The sequence below is a fragment of the Halictus rubicundus genome, chromosome 15, assembly GCF_050948215.1.
Source record: "Halictus rubicundus isolate RS-2024b chromosome 15, iyHalRubi1_principal, whole genome shotgun sequence".
NCBI lineage: Eukaryota > Metazoa > Arthropoda > Insecta > Hymenoptera > Halictidae > Halictus > Halictus rubicundus.
Genome location: NC_135163.1, coordinates 7,548,534 through 7,567,205, shown reverse-complemented (window position 1 = coordinate 7,567,205; position 18,672 = coordinate 7,548,534). Strand labels below are relative to the sequence as shown.

Genomic DNA, 18,672 nt, shown 5'->3' with positions numbered 1-18,672 from the left:
GTGGTGGTGCACTCATTGTTCGCGCAGTTGCAGCGTGCATCTCGGCAGGAAAAATGCGTCGTAATGGAGAACGATTCCGTTCGCGAGAGCGCGCCGGTTAATGGGAGAAGCGCGATTTCGCGAGTCGATCCCGATCGAACGGTTCCTTGCTAGCGCCGAAACAATCGAATCGAATAAAACATGAGGCAGCGGTTGATCACGCGGAGAACGGTGATCAATGTCCGCGAGAGATCGGTTTTAAATGAAACAGAAATCGATATTGTGCCACGTCTGCGGAGCGAAATCGTTAAATAATATTCAAGTCGGAAGGATTTCCATTTTATTATCGAAACGTCGAATTTTAGGTCCTCGGGGTGTGGAAAATACTTCGGGGACAGATCAGTATACGAATCGTGGAAGATCAGAGGGATAAGATCGATTTCCAGCGGAGCGTGATAAGAAATGACGATGACAGGCCGAGACGGTCGTTTCCTCGGACATTATGACAGTTTCGATGACTCCGGGCGATACCTTGTTCTCCCAAAGGGCCAGACGCCTATTCCCATCGGGGTCTCGTCCTATTTTCCGAGATATCCTCGCGCAGGATCGCGACCCTAAGCTATCCGGGCGAGATCCGGCTACACGGAAAAATGTATCGTTCCTTAAAACTGATTGATAGAGCGCGCCGAGGAGCAACTTTCGGCAGGAAATTACACCGAAGATGGACGGCTAAATCGAGCCGGATGGATCGTGTATCGTAACGATTCTGACGTTTATTAATATCGGCCTGGTTGTCGAGTCTTTATACATCGTGTGCCACGAGCAGAGTTCGGCTCTGAAAAATTTTGATAGCGAGAGACGGCCGACGAACTTATCGGAGATCGAGAGGAGAGCCTGATGACTTCCGGTTTACGAGCTTCGCCAGGGACCGGGACCGAAGAGGTCTTTAAAAAGACATGAAGCGACCTGTGAATTGAAGATCATGGTACGGGGAAAATAGCTGTACTTAATCCTCCATTTTAATATCTTTATGTTAAACGAGAAGAAAATTTCGGTACTGTTTCCCTCAATAAATCAATAACTATAGATGACTTTTCTGAGAAAATTGACACAAAGTACGAAACTGTGCAGTCACTGAAAGAATTAAAAAATATTATCGTCGATTTATAAAAATCGTCAGAGAAAGAAAAACATTTTTACCTTGCGCAGAAATCCGCAGACTGGTAATTAACGGCGCGAGTAATAACTGAAAGCAAAGATTTCTATTGGAAAAGAATTTCTGTTTGGAGATTTTGTAGTTTCCAGTCAGAAAATCGGAGAAAATCGAGTGTCAGAAGGTAGACCGTAATTTTTCACAAGTTTCCCGGTAAAGTGCCGAACTTCCGGTTCCCGTGGAACGCATTTGATCGGATCTCAGGTGATCAAAGGTGCCGGCAACAGTGTACGGTGTTCTCCGCCGAGGAAACGAAAGGCTCGCGGTGGAACAATTTCCCTCGATACTGTTCACGGTACGGCAATTAATTTCGATTGTGCGCCGGCGAACAAACCGTGGCGTTTGCGGCCGGGTTAATTACAGAAACTAATTAATTTCACTGGAGCCTGTCGCTGGAAACGTTTCCGCAAACCCGAACGACACGGCGGAAGAAAAATGGAGTGCCGCACGGGGCCGCCGAACGAAAAACATAACCTAGAAATTAGCGACGGGGCCGAGCACGGCGCGAAAACCGGCCTGACAATGGATTTCGTGCGTTCATGCCAAAAATCAACTAAAACTGTGAAGGGAGAAACATTGGAAAAATTTCAAAATGCTGTGAAATTATTTTCGACTTTTAGAAATCATTCGAAAGAAGAAATACATGCATTCGTGGAAGTACACTGCGAGAGCATTTTACAATTGAACATGTTCTTCATTTCTTGCGTATAAAAAAGTTTAAAAAAATTGTAGATCAAGTTTTAAGGGGTTGTTGTAAAGAGGAAGAATCAGTCTTTGAATCTATGTTGGATTGAATCAAGAAAAAAATTTTAGAACATTTCTATAGCAATTCCAATTTGCCGTGTTTTCGAGAAGGAACGTATGCGTGGATTTGAATTGAATTTTGTCATTTGAGAGACCATGGTGGCAGAAAATGATCGATGGATTCTGAAAGTAGGAGGTTTGAAATGAGTGTAGATTTATAGTCGTACGATTTCCTTTTGTTACAGCAATTTAAACTATTTTCCAGAAATCAGAAAAGTGTTCGAACACCGTTTCGAGAGTATTAAAATTTGTTTAACGGTAGAAAAATTCGGGGAAGGAGCACTCTTTATAAATTCGCCGGAACAACTAAGCAGCCTCCGGGTTGATTCGACGCAATTTCAGAGACGCGTCTTCAATTAGGACAAAGGGAAGCGGGTGTCAGCCGACGGAAGCCAGAAAGTCGACCGTAAACCGCGTCGCGAGCAACAAGAGAGCCCAAGACGAGGGAGAGTGGCTCCCCAGCCAGCACACGAGCCACCAGCTAATTAAGTCTGGTCGAAACCACTGCCGCGGAAACTTTATTAAGCTGCCGGCCGCGAGTACGTTCCTCCTAGCACGTACCAATCTACGAATTGGCTCGCCGTGCCCCGGAAATGCAACTGGTGCACGGCCCTGCCACCGGAAAAATTGAAATCCCGTCTGTTCGCTATGCACCTCCATCTTTCCTAACACTTCATCCACCGGGAACCTAATTAAAACAATGGCGCGCCACGAGAATGCTTCTCCCTCAAACAATCACTTCAAAATGCCGTATACTATTCGAAAATACAGCGATTTCTCGATATTTGTCGCCAAGGCCTGGATGATATACGTCGCGGAATTATCCTCACCGGATGTCACTGGCAACCGAGAATTGACTGTACCGTAAAAGCACAGCCTTGCCTATTTAGAGAAATCACTGTACAGTATAGTCTTGATCTAAGCCCAATCCTCGGGACCGCGCAGTGACATAGATCGTGTAGGGCTACTATGTTCTTAATGTCCGGCAACATATTTGTGACGGATATTCTCCAGTAAATATTCCGTCGCGTAGAATGCAAATAGAGAATTTTGTAAATAAAAAAAAATAGTCTGAATTTTAATGTTAAAACAACTCCCAGTGTAAGGAACATTTTTGTCACATCGCCAGGAGAGCAACATTGTTCGTCGAACAATGTTGACGTCACATTCCGGATTGCTATTATTGCATGCAGCAGATTGCGAGCACAGCGAAAAATTTCCGAGTCGCATTCCCGGCCTCCTAACCGCGGAAATTAGTATCGGCACGGTGATCTCGCGAGATCGAGCGATCGAGACCGCGCGCCAGGAAATAGAATCGCGATCGCGAATCCGAACGCCGTTTCCCGATAAAAGTTTTGCGCGTCGTCTCGCCGCCTTTATTTCGCGGTTTATGACGCTTCCATGAAGATTAATGGCGTCCATTGTTTGCGCTGCGACCAGCCACCCCCTGCATAGGGGAGGGAACACTGCACGGGGTGATAGATAGGATGTTCAGAGGAAGGATGGGTCTAGGAGGCTTGAAAATTATTTTTGGAAAATTTTTGTTACCGGATGAACAAGGTAGAAAATCCATATTTACGATTTATTGGTACGGTCTTCCATGGTATAAAAATCAATTTTTAACTACAGGAATTGAAATGGTATAAATTTCAGTATAGCGTCCAGTAATCCGTCAATTTTAAACGTTAATGAGAAAACGGAATATGTTTTTATAGTGGTCTAAATTTTCGAAAATTGTAACGGGATGGGTAGTATAAGAATCAACAATTTTGGGATTTGTTGGTACATGCTTCCAAAGTTACAAAAATCAATTTTTAACTACAGGAATTGAAATGGTATAAATTTCAGTATAGCGTCCAGTAATCCGACAATTTTAAACGTTAATGAGGAAAGGGAATATATTTTTATAGTGGACTAAATTTTCGAAAATTGTAACGGGATGAGCAGTATAAACATCCACAATTTTGGGATTTCTTGGTACATGCTTCCAAAGGTACAAAAATCAATTTATAATTACAGGAATTGAAATGGTATAAATTTCAGTATAGCGTCCAGTAATCCGTCAATTTTAAACGTTAATGAGAAAAGGGAATATATTTTTATAGTGGACTGAATTTTCGAAAATTGTAACGGGATGAGCAGTATAAAAATCGACAATTTTGGGATTTGTTGGTACATGCTTCCAAAGGTACAAAAATCAATTTATAATTACAGGAATTGAAATGGTATAAATTTCAGTATAGCGTCCAGTAATCCGTCAATTTTAAACGTTAATGAGAAAAGGGAATATGTTTTTATAGTGGACTAAATTTTCGAAAATTGTAACGGGATGAGCAGTATAAAAATCGACAATTTTGGGATTTGTTGGTACATGCTTCCAAAGTAACAAAAATCAATTTTTAATTATAGGAATTGAAATGATATAAATTTTAACGTAGCAAACAGGATTCTTTCCCTCCATGGAAGATCACTCTGCAAAAGTCTGAAAAATCTGAAATTAATAACAACCTGTACACAAAGTTTTCAGTTAGTTGGTCACACCTCTCCCTGCATAAGAAGCCGCGAAACAATCGTTATTTTTCACCGACTAAAAAAGAAAAAGAAAAAGAAAAAGTAAGTCTGACCCTAAACTGAACTCGTTTATCCTGCCACTACGGCGTAAAGGATACGACAAACGACCGGCTGAGCAGCTCCATGGATATCTCACGGGCCCGAAGATTAAAGGATCCTTCAGGAGACCGTTCCGACGATCAACTATCCTGATTTCGGGGCAGGCTAACGATAATACACTCCCTGTGTCTCGCCCTTAAATCTCCAGACCCGGGGCGGACAATACTCTCTCTCTCTCTCTCTCTCTCTCTCTCTCTCCCTCTCTGTTCCTATACAGCGAGCAACAATGCTCGGAAAAACGATTCTTTGCTGGCAAAATATGGCGAGCTTCACGTTGCAAAAAAAAAAAAAAGGTAGAAAATCCACCGCAAATACCCGGCCGCTTCTGCCAGCCACCGAATTTTCCGAATAAATCAGACAAGCGCGCGAGATCCCGCGACTTTTCAAAGTGTCGCGCCGTAAATCAACGATTTTTTATTCGGGGAGTGCGCTGCACTACGAACTATACACCTTCATGATTTCGCGAGTCTGTCGATGCAAGGCTCGATTACGTTTCGATATAGAAGAGAATTATTTTAGGGAAAAATATATTGTTTTAGAAAGAAAAATATACATCAGTGGCATAGCAAGATTGTAGGGCTAGCTCAAAGGGCCGGAGAAAGTGGGTCTTGAGCTATGGTAAAATTGCAGGGCTCGCGAAATAATTGTACAGTCAGTATGAAAACTTTAGAGCCTCCGAAAAAGTTTTAGGATCAATGGAAAAATTGTAGGGCTAGCGAAGAAGGCCATAGAAAATTTGTGGGACCTATGAGAAGAGTGCACGGTCGATAGAAAAATTGTAGGGCTAGCAAAAAGGGCCAGCGAGAGATGGAAGAATAGAGACAGTGATTTTGGAGCTATATTAAAATTGTAGGGCTAGCGAAGAAGGCAATAGAAAATTTGTGGGACCTATGAGAAGAGTGCACGGTCGATAGAAAAATTGTAGGGCTAGCTAAAAGGGCCAGCGAAAAATGGAAGAATGGAGAGAGTGATTTTGGAGCTATATTAAAATTGTAGGGCTAGCGAAGAAGGCCATAGAAAATTTGTGGGACCTATGAGAAGAGTGCACGGTCCGATAGAAAAATTGTAGGGCTAGCTAAAAGGGCCAGCGAGAGATGGAAGAATAGAGAGAGTGATTTTGGAGCTGTATTAAAATTGTAGGGCTAGCTAAAAGGGCCATAGAATGGTCGAAGAAGGAACAGCTGACTGGAGCAATGAAATAAAATTTCAAGGCTCGCGAAACAATTGTAGAAAAAATATAGGGCCAGCGAAAAGGTTGTAGGATCGATTAAAAAATTGTCGTTCTCACAAAATAAATAAAAGCGTCCATGGAAAATTGTAGGGCAAGCAACAGAGGACGTGGGTGAAGGAAACGGGCCAAACAAAATTGTAGGGCCAGCGAAACAGGCCAAAGAAAAACGGCAAGGGACGAATCAGCGAAAATTCGATGCCCTTTCATTTTCCCGAAATCGCTGCCAATCGACGGAAATTCGATGCTAATTCACCGGCAAACATTCGTTTCCTGTTAGACATTCCTGCTGCCAGACGAGCCACCTGTACAGAGTCGCGCATTTCAATTCGCCGGGGTAAGTTACTTTGCACATTCCGGCAATTCGCATGAACGATCCTCGACGAACCCCGACGACATAGACGGTTTTTCTATAGAGCGTTTTCCCCCCGGAGAACGCAACCCCGTGGAAAAACTGTGTCACGGTGTGTGCAGGACGGGATAAAGTTGGCAGCGGTAGGAAACTTGAGCGATAAAATTCATCCCGGGGATTCCAGCGGGGAGACCCGGCTCCCGGCCAATCTACCGGCTTATACTCGCGATAAATACTAATTAACCCCGAGAGCGCTCGGGAGCTCGAGGCCGATCCGGCATCCCCCGAGATAAGAATTCCCTTCGTTCGGTTCTTACGCGTTCACTGATGGCGTCAGAATTTGCAAATTTTAGAAAATTTAGAAATCTTTCGCACCACTGCAAACTCTCCCTCGCAACCCCCTTTGAAAAAGCGTTCCTATTTCTTTATATAGAAAATTACACCTATTGCAAGATAATAGATTTATTGAGAAATAAATCTTCCATCAATTATTTGGAAATTTCTCTCGCACCCCTGGAAACGCTCCCTCCCACCCCCTAGAAAAAGTATTTCTATTTCTTTACTGAGAAAATTACATCAATTGCAAGATCATTAATTTGTTGAGAAATAAATCTTCCATCAATTATTTAGAAACTTGTCTGGCACCCCTGGAAACGCTCCCTTGCACCCCCTTTGAAAAAGTATTTCTATTTCTTTATATACAAAATTACCGCTATTGCAAGATAATATATTTATCGAGAAATAAATCTTCCATCAATTATTTAGAAACTCGCACCCCCAGGGTTGCACACACCCCCCAGGTTAATACCCACCGGCCTAGAAAGAGCATAATTTTGATATTCTCGCAACGCGTTTCTCTCTTAATTGATACGTTTCTCGTATTAATTTTCCCCGTGTAGAAAATCGTCTAAAAATCGGTAAAGGATCGAATCAGCTAGCTCGATCCCACTGTCGATCCAGCTCGCATCGTCTCGCAGAAGAGTCTCGCGGAAATTTAAGGCCGCGCGGATTCGCGTACCGCTCTTATTGCCGTTGCTTTAATCCCCTTAAGCCGGGGATGAATTAGGTACGAGAGACTCGGGGGTGTAAGAGGATCGTTCGCGAGCACACTTTTCTCCCGATAAGTTCGCAGCCCGGGAGCGGAGCGACTGTGTGCGCACCCCTTTTCGTTTCTTATTACGGACGGGGATCGTTCGTTTCCGCTTCTGCCCCGGGAGCAGGGGGAACGTGTAAAGCGTAAAGTATCAAAGACACTCGATCGAAACGGAATTGAACGAGAGAGAGAGAGAGAGAGAGAGAGAGAGAGAGCCTTTCCTCGGCAGCGCGAATTTTTCGCTGCCGAGCGCTTCCCCGGACCGGCAAGACGACTCGGACTTTTTCCGAGTGATTAAAAGTGTGATTAAGAAGCTCCGCGGAAGCCGCGCGAACCCGCCGAGAGAAGATCTCGCGATGAAATCGTGTGAAACTTGCTGGGATTCCCGGCCAGAGACTGGTCTTTTGATTTGCTGACCGGCGCGCGGCACTTTCGCGAGATTTTTCAAAGGCGTTTCGCGAGTCTAGATCTTTTACAGCTAGATCTTTTACTTTTAAGCAGAATCTTTAAGCAGACGCTTTTGCTCGTACAGCTGGTTCTTTGGAAATGTACAGGTTTGAATATTTCTTAATGCGTTACGAACGAATCAATAAAAATGGGGGTGCGAATTAAACAAAAAGCAATGATGACCTTCATAACTCGCAAAGGTCACGAGTAAAAAAAGATACTTTACACGCACTTTCTAGCAGGCTTAAAACCCTGCAAATTTGTCTTATTAAACTTTTCTGTAACCTCAACCAGTCGCGAAATACAGTGACTTCTCTATATATGTCGCCAAGGCCTGGATGATATATGCCGCGGAATTATCCCCACCACCGCGGGGTATACCCCGTGAGGGGCCCACAAAACTCGAGAGGCTCAGTCGTCGAGGAGTGTAAACATAACTCGGGTATGTCTCCTGGACGATATATGTCACTGGCAATCGAGAATTTACTGTACAATAAAAGTACAGCCTTGGCGACATATATTTAGAGAAATCACTGCACAGTAAAGTCTTGTGATCTAAGCCCAATCCTCGGGTCCTTGACAATCCTCGGGTCAGTGACATAGATCGTGTAGGGCTACTATTTTCTTAAAGGACACATTTCGAGAACTTTTGGTCATATATCGAGAATTTTTATTCGTCATTTCCCGTTCTTTTATTACGTCCCCTACACTCTGTGTTCCCGCATAAACATACGACGAACGGACGACGAACGACGAACGAATCCAGTTGTCTGTCTCTACCCTTTTACAAATGGCGGGCCGATCGATCGGCGACGAATTGTTTCTGTTTGTCGGACTCCGACAAACACCGACATCGTAAATGTTTGCTTAATATCGGAATCGCTGTGCGATAAATGCTCGGCGAACCGAGATCCCCGGTGTTCCTGCGCTGGCAAACATTTGCGTGCACGAGTTTTTTTTTTTTGCGATCGGATCCATTCGACAGCCGGAATTATTCTCGGCCGTTCCATTATACAACGATCGATGATCCGGATCTTCGTTGTGGAACCAGAATTGCCGGGGACTCTTTAATGATCGGGCGCAAAAACGGGTTGAATTAGAATTTGTGCCTCGCGTCATCTTCTTGGTTCGGTGTTGATCCAGTGAAAAAATAAAGAAGGAAGGAATTGACTCTAATAAAAATCTTTTGAAAGAATCTTTTGAAAAACTGTTCGTTATATTCGTCTTTTTAACCAATCGAATATTTGTCTCTCCTAAAACAAACAAACTCTTTAAATAACATCATCCAATAAGACAGAATCCAAATAAATTGTCTACGAAGCATTTTGTTAACGAAATATCTATTCCTCCGAAAATCAGCTGAAAAGATGTGCTCCAACAAACATCATCCGACGAGAAGGATGCAAACGAATATTCGATTAAGTTACTTTTTCAGCCAATCAAGTACTCGTCTCCTCGGAAGCAGACTAAGAAGATATACTTTGATAAAGATCCTCCAACACGAAGGAACCTAAACGAACTTTTTCTCAAGCTAACTCTTTAAGTAATTACATTCTTGTTCTCTAAAAACGAGCTGAGAGGATGAACTTCGACAAAAATCACAGGAAAAAACTCTAAACGAACTCTTCCTTAACCTATTTCTTCAGCCGGTCATCTGTCTCTGCACAAACAGATTCGAAGGAGACATAACCTCAAAAATTGTAACCCCAAAAATGCTCGAGCAATAGGAGACTCCTTAAAAAATTAAAAACCCATTAAAAAACATCCACTGCCGGTGTAAGGATCGTGTGAGAGAATTGTGCAAGGATCTATAAGGATCGTATGAGAATCGTGTAAGAATCGTGTAAGGGTTGTTTAAGGGTTGTTTAAGGGTCGTGCGACCCCGTTAACAGTCGTGCTTCATTTTCATAACAGACAGTCCCGGCATGCCGCGCGAACACAGCCGCAAACAGAAGTTATCTCGTCCCAGCAGCGCATCCTCCCCATCATCGGTTCTGACAACCTGTAGCAGGGGTAGTTGTAGCAGGGGTAGTTGTTGCAGGGGTGTAGTTGCAGAGGGGTTTCGCGCGAGTAAAAGTGATTCGCGAAGCGGTCGTTGGGGCGTCGTTGCGAGGAAAACGCTCGAGGGTGTCGCAAAGCTGTTGCGGGGGTGGCCAACCCTCAACCCTCAACCCTCAACCCTCGGTCTCGGGGCTCGGGGGTGTCGAGGATCACGAGGGACCGGGAACCGGGACCGTTTCGCAGTTATTCGCGCGAGCTTTATTTACTCTTCTCGCTGCGGGCCGGCCGTTGATTTCGCTCTTCATACATGCAACGAGAGAGAGAGAGAGAGAGAGAGAGAGAGAGAGAGAGAGAGAGAGGCGTTGTTCCCTCGTTGTTGTTTGCTCTTCGCACACCTATCGTCGCCCGTGGCTCGTGCCGACTCGGTGCTTCGTCGGATCGAACGATGATGAATTAGACTCGCTGAGTATCGCCTCTGTGCTTGTCCTCGAAGCGACTTATGCTATCCGTTCCCTGGGCACAGTAAATACGATCTGTAGAACCTCCGAGGCTCGTAATAATATTTTTCGTGTTAACGCGTGTACTCGTTGATTCACTTGAAAGATTGATCGCTGGTCATTTTATTTTAACATATTCTGTACATGCATACCAACAACCAATAGTAACTAAACAACAATCGTTACATTTTACGGTTCATAAAGTGCCTCATAATTTCTTCCTCGGGCACTGTAACGTTTCTTTATGTCCAATAATTTTCCAGAACGTTTACAAGATTTCTTAACAATTTCAAAGCGTTCTCGCACGAGTCTAAAAATTTCTTCTCGAGCACCTAATAATCATTTTTGTCCTACATCGTCATTCTTTTCCTCAAAGTGTCTCTACTTGTTCCATACGTTTTTCCAACGGGTTGAAAATTTTCCCTCGAGCGCGTACAATTGTTCGTTTTCACGCCGTTTCTGCGGGTTCCCTTGCAGGCTGAAGAACGATTTTGCAAATTGCCGCAATCTTTTCCGAAGATCCCGTCAACTCGAGACGAGAGGAGGCGTCGATTCGTCCCGCGATCCCGCGGAATCTTTGCGAAACGGCGTGCAATTAGCGCGGGGAAGACACATTAGTTCGGGTCGCGAGAGGAGCCGGTTCTTATCGGCGTGAACGTCTCGGCGCGCGGCGTCGGCGTCGGGAACAAAAGGAGGCTCGAGGAGCCGGGCGGCGTCGTTCCTTCGGATGACGGGCATTGTCACGCGATTGCCTTTGTCCCCGTAAAAACGAGCATTAGGAGCGTCGGGAGCGACGCGACGCGACGCGACGAGTCGAGGTGTCCCGTCTCGCGTGACTCTTGTCGATTTGCGCGGCTCGATAAGCAAAACACCGTTCGTCTCGAATTGCGGGGCACACGCTCCTCCGGCCTAATGGCACGAAAAAGAACCGTGCACAAAGGGGTTCGACGTGGCAACCGTGTTCCGCGAATCGCAAACAAATCGCGCAGACATTCCCGATTCTCTGCGACTATTCGCGGAACTACAACAGTTGGCAAGCGTTTGCGCTCCACCGAGGAGCCGCTCAAAATTACTATGACACAAATCGATGGTAACTGCATTCGCTGCTCTGTCATCCTTACGCAGCTACAGATTCACAGTAATTTGTTTCACTTTTACAACGAGGAAGTTTTTACCAATTCCGAATTTTATTGAGTAACGTATGAAAGTGAGAATTTGCAGATCCTCAATCTAATCATTGGTCTGCGCAATCTCCAATTTGTGTAGAGAAATTTTAAAGAAGTGCAACGAAATAAAATCCTATATCTCTGTTAAAACAAATAAAAATCGTACCGGATTCTATCGAATTTTATGTCACAGTATTTTCTGAAACTTCTCATAATCCATAAATCGTTTTTGTTCCCGTTTTTCCTAGAAATTTCGGTTTTCTATTAAAAAAAGGGAAAGGGGGAAGAGGAGGCAGTGATTTCCACGAAATCGGCCTAAATGTCCCGCCAGCATAAACAATAATGGACCCGGAGCGCTTTAATTAAGAGAAACAATACATTTTCCCCGGGATAATTGTCCGTATCCGGCGGACCGTTTCCGGAACAACAAATGGCATCTCGGGCTCTCCCGCGCGTAATTATAACGACGCTTGATATGCGCGTAATTAACGATACATTTTATGCGCATAATATTATCAACAGTCGCTCTGACGGATTACCGGGAGAGACGCGCCTTCGGGAATCTCCGTCGGGAGCACGTTAACGGGTTTTTAGGCGAGTATATTCATCGCGCGCGCGCGCGCGTGTTTTCAGAGCGGATTGATCGTGCCGCGCGATGGAGGTGCCGTTTTAAACGGAATTTATAGCGACAGATTTTGATACGCGGGATCACGGAACGAAAGATCCCCGTTAAATATCTGTCGCAACATTTGTTTTCGGTATTATAGCGAAAAGGATACAAGGTGTTTCGCGTAACCGGGACTAGGTGTAGTTTCGAGCTGACGTGTGGACACCAGGTGAGGCGCTGTTTCGCGAATGTTTTATCTGCGTATGTCAATCTGTAGATCCTGCAATTTTTCACCGAGTATGCAATTTCTTGATGGACTTTGCCATTTTTGCGCAGCATCCGCGCTATTGCCGCGGGCGATTAAAAATTTTTTCTCGAGTTTGACGGGTCTTCTGCGGGCCCTAGAATTTTTATTTTTACAATTTTAAAAATTTTTACTGGTTTTACAATTTTTTGGGGGGCTCCACTAGTTTTCTGTAGGTACTTCATAATTTTTGTGGGGTTTTACACTGCAACATTTCTGTAAGTTTTACAATTTTTTCGGGGGCACCTTCAAGTTTTCTGTAGCTCCTACAATTTTTATATGAGATTTACAATACTTCTGCAGGCCCTAGAATTTCTATTTTTACAGTTTAAAAAATTTTGACTAGTTTTACAATTTTTTGGGGGGGCTCCACTAGTTTTCTGTAGGCACTCCACAATTTTTGTGGGGTTTTACACTGCAACATTTCTATAAGTTTTACCATTTTTTCGGGGGCACTCTTCAAGTTTTCTGTAGCTCCTACAATTTTTATATGAGATTTACAATACTTCTGCAGGCCCTAGAATTTTTATTTTTACAGTTTAAAAAATTTTGACTAGTTTTACAATTTTTTGGGGGGGCTCCACTAGTTTTCTGTAGGCACTCCACAATTTTTGTGGGGTTTTACACTGCAACATTTCTATAAGTTTTACAATTTTTTCGGGGGCACCTTCAAGTTTTCTGTAGCTCCTACAATTTTTATATGAGATTTACAATGCTTCTGCAGGCTTCAGAATTTTCATACGTGAAAATCGCGCCAAAGAAAAATAGTTGCAACAGTACCAAAAACTGTTCACCAATGTTTTTCATTTAAATACTCCAAAACGTTCGATTTCTTGCTGTCCACGTCACAAGACGTTTTCTCAAGAACAGAAGGAAATTAATTTGAAACACAAGAACGAAGGGTTCCGTCGCGTCGGCAGCGCTCTGTTCCATTGTTATCTTTATTCAACTATTTCCGGGGGACGGTGTTTCGAAAATAGGCAGAGTCACAGAGTAGGTATCCAGTTTCGTTGATTACAAACGCCGTGTTCGCGCTGTAATGAATCCATTGTGTTCCCACGGGAGGGCGCGCGCCGGAGAATTTTGGCAGTGTTTTGATACTCGCGTCGGACTCGGGGAAAATTGATCGTCCCACGGCGAAACGATCCGCGGGGAGACTCTTTCGGAAGGGGGTTTCGGAGCTCGGAGAATTTCCGAGCATTTGCTCGAACACAGTTCAGAACTCGAAACAATAAACCGGGTTAGTCGCTCGGGCGGAGCGAGACGCGGCCGCGAATGCAGCCGGAGATGCAGCCGCGGCGCGATGCGGAATTCCCGACGCGCTCTACGCGCCCCTATGAGTATGCACCCGTACGTGCAGCGGCGCGTTAAAGGCACTCCATGCTGTTTCGAATGTGCAGCGAGTGCAATCGGTCGGAGGCGGGGGACCCTCGGACGCCGCGGAAAAGAAACTTCGTAATTGCCTGCCGATTCGATCCTGGCAATTAGCACCGTTGCGATAGTGTTGCATTCAATTCTATATTGTGCGTCAGACCTCGTATCATCTTCGTCCTGTATGAAAATTGCTCCCAAAGAGGCATTCTTGAGATTCGTTGAGAATTTTAGGAAGATTGGGTGATGTTTATGAATTTTTTTTCAATGGAAGGAAACCGAGTGAGACTTAAATATTTTGTACGATGTTTGTATAGACATTTAGCTATAACGTGTAAAAAATTCGGCTCCGTAGACCAACGGATTTATTTTTTAACAATTTTTCTGTGCGAGCATCATCTTGATGCCCCTTGCACATTTTGTAGAAACACTGAGCCAGTGTTGCCAGATCAAGACTCGTTCCCCCACTCTTCCGCCGCGGCCCGGTCACGTGACGCGTCTCTGTCGCGCATGCTCCGGTGCCGGCAGAGAGGGGGTAACTTCCCCTCGATTCGTGCTCCGTCCCATCGTCTTTGCAATTTGATGAGGTCGTGGATGGGAAGCTGCGACGGATGTACAAGCCGGCGCGCCGGAAATCATTAGTCAGACGTAATAAAGAGTGACCCTTCTCCCTTTGCCTCTCCGCTCTCGCGAGAAGGTGAAACTTGTCCGCGGAAGAGGCGATCTTCTCTCGCGTACGCGCGCCGGATGCTGTAGATTGCGATCGGACGTCGGTCGTGGCAAAAAACGGTTTACCCGCAGGTAAATAAAGAGCAGGTGCACGCGGCGAGGCCGCTCCGGTAATTGTACGACGTATTTACGCTGGGACCCGCGCAGAACGGTACGTTCTGCACGCTTATAATTTATGCTGGACGAGCAGTAATACTAGTTTCCTTCTCTTTTTCGTGTTCTTTTCTCCGCTTTCGCCTCCGTGCGCGATGTCCTCCTCGGCCACGGAGGGGAACGAGAACGTTGCTGCGCCTGTGGACGAATGACCTTCCCGATCGGTACAGTCTGGACAGAAAATTTTAGTCGGTTCTACTCTTCGTTGCTTTCGATATAGCTAGCTTGAGCGAAAAGTTGGCTAAATGGAGAAAGTAAGGGCTTTGGTGGTGTCTGATAGATGCAGGACCGTTTAGAGCGGGTGGGAGCACAGGTTGCCCCATGGGGCGCTGCTTGGGCTCCGTTGTTTTCGCTCGGGAGCAGCTAAACCACGCCTACTTAGCTCGCTATCTAGAAAGAAAGCTGACTGTAGTGTTCAGAGCGAACTTTTATGGGCGATATTCAAAACAGGGCAGGCCTGAGGGTGGGTCTTCCTTCAGGACACTCCCTTAGCCCCGCCTTTTTGCCTTGGAAGCATCGAAACCACGCCTACTTAGCCACTACTTACGAAGAAAGGTCGTTGTAGTCCTCACAGTGAACATTTCGAGGGGTATTCAATTTAGGACAGGTCTGGGAATAAATTTCCCTTTGGGACATTCCCTGTCTCTTTGACCGAGAACTTGCAAGACCACGCCCACTGACGTTCATCTCCGGTATTCCAGTCTTGTTCATTCAGAACTCGGACAAAATTGAAATAAATTCTCTAGTCTAGCAGTCATCAGGGAAATGGTATGCAAACTTATGCAGATTGACCTGAGAGGTACCACGCGACTCCGCCCCGCTATCTCGCGAACAACGAGGCTACGCCCACTGAAAGCTGTTTATGACATTGTAACCTTGCTACATCAGGTTATATCCAATTTTGAGGTAACTACACGAGAATAAATTAGTCTAGCTATCATCGGAGGTGTTTTACGTGTCGTACACGCATTTCCCTCTGAGGTGGTGCTCTGGCTCCGCCCCTTCGGCTCGAAAGCAATTAAGCCACGCCTAATGCGAATAGTTCACGATATTCTAACGTTGCTGCCTCAGATTATGGTCGTATTTTTAGATAACCACGCTAGAATAAAATAGTATAGCTATCGTTAAGGATGTTAGACACGCATTATCGTCCGAGGTAATGCCCCGGCTCCGCCCCTCAAGCTCAAAAGCACCGAAACCACGCCTACCGAAAGCGGCTACTGCTTCGGATTATGGTACATTTTCAAGTGGCTATGTCAGAATAAATTACTATAGCTACCGTCAGGGTTGTTTCATATAATATAGAAGCACATTACCTGCTGAGACCGTGTTCTGGCTCCGCCCTTTTAGCTCGAAAGCAACCAAACCACGCCTACCGAAAGCTTCAGATTATGGTACATTATCAGGTGGCTATGTCAGAATAAATTACTATAGCTATCGTCAGGGTTGTTTCATATAATATAGAAGCACATTACCTGCTTAGACCGTGTTGTGGCTCCGCCCCTTTAGCTCGGGAGCACCGAAACCACGCCTACTGAACTCTCTTCATATTAACTATGATCAGCATGAGGAGCACAGGTGGCCCTCTGGGGCATTCCTCGGCTCACGAATAGATATTCAAAAGGAATTCCTCCGTTTGGAAAGAAAACCGTGCTTGGACGACACTGTTAATCATCATTCGATTCGGAAACGAAACTGAAGTCACAAAATGGACTCCTCGGGCCGTCGTACAGTCAGAAAGGGAATGAAACGTTCCACGGGAAGAAAGTTAGCCAGTCGATCCGGTCGAACAGAGCCGGTAATCGGTCTCCCCCTGTTTTTCTTCGATTCTCCTCGGACTAAGCTATTAAACGCGAGAGTCACGAAACAATTTAGCTCGCTACCGGTGAGACGGTATTCAGGCAACGTCAAGAGGAGAGGGACATTTCGGCGAGACCCGAGGAGAGCAGCGTTCTCTCCTCGCTTCCATTCGACTCTTTTCGTTTCTCTTACCTTTGCCAGACAGACACGCCGGTGTGTCTCGGTAGAATACTTGGGCGAAGCACTCGCGCCACGTTCCGTCCATTCGTTCCTCCTATCGGATCGACTTCTCTTTCCGGAGCCCTTGATCATGACTTCCATCTGCATTCGTTTTTCGTTCGAAAACGAAACGCGTCCGTCCCTCGTCCGAATCGTCGGAGCCCCTCTTTCGCCGGGACAATTGGTTTCCGGCGAAATCTGTCTCAGAAAATTGTGCTTTTCAATTAAACCTGAAAATTTCGCAGAGCGCGCAGAAACGGGGGACAATTGTGCACGGAACAAAACGGGCACCGTTCGATTCGCAGTTTAAAACGATTAATAAGCGAACGACGTTAATCTTTGTTTCGCTACAGAGCGCGTGCGATTAACAATCGCGGAGAGAAAACTCTGTTTATGTTTGAAATTAATTGTTCAGTCGGTGACAATTTTATTTTCACCGATAGCTCTTCACTCGGGTTTCTGCAATCACTAAACACGAGGATCTACGAAGTTTTTATTCAAAGATTTACAAGCTAGTTACAGCTGGACTATTTTGCACACCTAAAGGTTGTACCCTCTTAAATCATTCCGTTTTTTTTAAATGTATTTTAGAGGTCCGATTAGGGGTTAGTGCACCATTAAGTTTCGAATATTATTATCGTGTAAAAAGTGAGATTAAGCAGACAGCGCGCAGTGATGCGCCGGGGCAGATCGCAGTTAGGGCATCTCGTGGTTAATTCCGTTCGACTATTCGCCGCGCGTTCCGCGTCGATCAAGCGCGCGATCGTGAGCTGCTTATCAACCCGGTTTTCGTCCTCCGAGCGTGCAAAGAGCCGTCCTCTCGCTGTTGTCTCGAGATAAATTCGACACTTCGGGTCCCGCGGAGAACAATTCGAGGGAAACTTGCTCGCGGCCTGGCATTTCTTGCCGGGCGGGAACCCGCGGCTAACAGAGCACGCTTAATTAGAGGAAATTTCGAGCGAGCGGAACAGACGCGGAGATTCGGACGGGTAGAATGGAGCGTCGAACGAACGGCTTCCTAACGAGAAACCCTGTCTGACCTCTCTGTCTTGTTCTACTTTTTCCGGCAGACCGGTCCCCTACCTCGCCTACTTAATTTGCTCTTTGCCGGAAATGCGACGCGATCGTGCGAACGTCGATTCGACCCGAAATTGTGGCAAGCTACGAATTTTTTTTTTTTTAGAGCACTTTTCACTAAAATTGCAAACGTAAAACTGTACTGTCAAGTGTGCGGCTGTTTAAAAAATGTATAGACACCATGATTATAGCGAAAATATGGAATGTGAAAATAATGAAGCTTCAAAGATCATATAATAGGATGACTCAAATGATTAATTGAGTTTTGGATTTCTTTTTAAGAACAGTAGAGTATTTTCTTGAGTTCCAAAAATTTTTCTAGACAAACTGAATCTTTCTCTTGAATTTAAAGAATTTTTTACAGGTGCCCTGAAACAGTTTCTTCGAGTTCTAGAATTTTTTCTAGCAGACCTAAAATATTTTGCTCGAGTTTCAGAATTTTATCTGAACCTGCACTGCATATAAAAAAATATAAAAAATTGACATAGTGCAATTAATTGAGGTCCTTGTATGCTCAATCTATAAAAAATGCCAATGCTTGCAAAAATAGAATTCGTCTGCCCTGCGGATAATGCTTGTTTTTTATTTTAATCGTTGTGGATTTTTGTCGGTACGTTTTGCAATTGCAAATTATTTTGTCCTATCTCGGGAATAACGCACGATTGCATCCGACACAGTTATCGCGTATCGTTGTATGTTCGTACAAAATCTACCTGGCCATAATCGTAAAATATATTATCCCACCCCTGAATAATGCACAATTACATTTGACGAGGTTGTCACTCAGTTTGTATGTCCAAACGAGATATACCTTTCCATAAATAACAGTGACATTTGCATTCATATAAACATCGCGTGATACGCAGTATAGGATGTTTACATTGGTGAAAATGTAATTTTGGTTTTCGTCGATGCATAAATCAGTTTTCTATTATGACACTGTCCCATCTAACCGATTCTCT

General features: G+C 44.8%; 1 protein-coding gene across 2 annotated transcripts in view; it reads left to right on the top strand.

The window, feature by feature from the left end:
- LOC143361451 (uncharacterized) overlaps positions 1–18,672 on the top strand; it is a 305,416-nt gene that overhangs the window by 57,161 nt on the left and 229,583 nt on the right. The gene's annotated exons all lie outside the window — the stretch shown is intronic.